This window comes from Triticum aestivum, chromosome 4B, assembly GCF_018294505.1.
Source record: "Triticum aestivum cultivar Chinese Spring chromosome 4B, IWGSC CS RefSeq v2.1, whole genome shotgun sequence".
NCBI lineage: Eukaryota > Viridiplantae > Streptophyta > Magnoliopsida > Poales > Poaceae > Triticum > Triticum aestivum.
In genome coordinates, this window is record NC_057804.1 from 133,196,040 (window position 1) to 133,198,491 (window position 2,452).

Below are 2,452 nucleotides of genomic sequence, written 5' to 3' on the forward strand. Positions count from 1 at the left end.
ATAACATGATAACTCAAACATGGCGGACCTGATAACTTATGTACCCCGGTCCTGATAACTTGGTCGGCGAGGGTGGGGGTGGGGCAAGTCGCTGAAACATGCCATGGTCACTTCTGTGCAAATAACATGATAACTCAAACATGACGGACCTGATAACTTATGTACCCCGGTCCTGATAAGTTGGTTGGCGAGGATGGGGTGGGGCAAGTCACTGAAACATGCCACGTTAACTTCTGTGCAAATAACATGATAACTCATACATTGTAGACCTGATAACTTTGTCGGAGGGGTCGGAGTGGGGGTGTCGTTGAAACATACGACGGTAACTTCTATGCAAATAACATGATAACCCACACATCGTAAACATGATAAATTATGTACCAATCCTGGTAACTTTGTCGGAGGGGCCGGAGTGGGGGAGTCACTGAAACATACCACGATAACTTCTATGCAAATAATATGATAACTCACACATCATAAGCATTAAATTATGTACCCAGTCCTGGTAACTTTGTCGGTGGGGTTGGGGTTGGGGGGAGTCATTAAAACATACCACGGTAACTTCTATGCAAATAACATGATAAGTCACATATCGTAGAAATGATAAATTATGTACCCAATCCTGATAACTTTATCGGCGGGGTAGGGTGGGAGGAGTTGTTGAATCATACCACGATAACTCTTATGCAAATAACATGATAACTCACACATCACAGACTTGATAATTTATGTACCCGACCCTGGCAAATGTGGCGACTATGGCGAGGGGTGTGTGTGGGGGGGGGCAACCCCGGTAATTTATATGTAAATAGCTTGTTAATAGACACATACTAAGCTGATAACTCACATACAAACGCCATTATAATTTTTGACCTGAATTATTTTTGTTGAAAAATATACACCCGGTAATTTCTATGTAAAAAGCATGATAATGTATACATCACAGATTTGATAACTAATATCTTACATTTTAAACACCATGGTATCTTTCATCCAAGTGAAAAAGTTTTTTAAACATTTTCATCGGTAATTTATGTGTTAAATTACCATACTTCCTCATGCCTTAACTTTCTCGTACTGTAGTTATCAACCTTATCATGGTATAGTTATCATGTTGCTCATACCATAGTAATCACGTTGGTCATGCCAAAGTTACCAAGCCAAACTGATTTTTTTTCTGATATGGTAGAAATAAGAAAGGTTCAAATAACATTGTTTATCTACAATAGACAACAACAATAGGTATTGCATAGACCTAGGTTCGAATCCTCTTTCAAGCACTTTTATTTTATTTTCATATTATGCGGTGAAAAACCAGAAAAAACCGCTAGCGATTTACCACGGTTTTTGAGAGAAGGAAAAAAAATCAATGGAAATCGAGCATGGGAAGATAGCGATCACGTAGGAACTAGTCGTGCGGATCTGTCACTAACGACCAGTCAACTGGTCATTAGCACAGTCCTTAAAATAAACGTGGATGCTAGCTTTGTGGAGAGCATGAGATCTGCCAATGTCGAGGTTGTCGTCAGGAATCATCTAGGGGAAGTCGAAGTCTTGTTTTCTTCATGGGATTTCATCCGTTCGTGTACCTGCGTGGATGAAGCGAAACTTGATGCGTGACTCGCCGGGTTATACATTGGTATTACACTTCACAATACAATTATTTTGAAAACTGAATGTTCTTTTGTTGCTTCTTTTCTGGCAAAGGAATCCACTAATAGGTCTCCTTTGGTGGATTAGAAAAAGAGGCACAGAGCGTCTCTAAGTTCAACGAGGATCTCAAAATCGTGAAAATTGACAGGCAGGCCAATAGGGTGGCATATGAGATTCCGAAATTTAGTTTTGATAGCAAATCCGATGATGCTTATTGTAATAGTGTTCCGCTCTGCGTGACAAACCTTGTAATGCTCGATTGTAAGAATATTGCTAATTAACTAATTAATACTCCCTCCGTTCCAAATTACTTGTCGCAGAAATGGATGTATCTAGAATCTAGATACATCCATACCTGCGACGAGTAATTCCTAACGGAGGAAGTATATTGGTGGGGTTTAAAGAAAAAGAATTCAGAGAGCCTTGCTCCAAATGATGCGAATCTAACATCGCAATCTAGCTGTCTCTGTTCGTGGTGATGGCAAGTACGTTGGTCCCAAGGGGACCCAGCATGTCAGTGACACCAACCGCCACAATTATATCGTTATACAAGATATCAACCGTTAAGCCAACCTGTCCAGGCATCAGACCGGATGACACGCGGGCCCCTCAACTAAAACCGTCACACTCCCCGCTCCCACTGACATACTGGGTCCACATGCCAGCCACGCGCGCGCCGCAGACAAGCTCCGTCCGGGCCGCACGCAGCGACGCGGGTTCAACTCGGGCACGCCTCCGAAACAGGAAGGAGACAAAAATAAAAATAAAACGCCGCCGAGTTCTTCTCCGGCGACGGCGG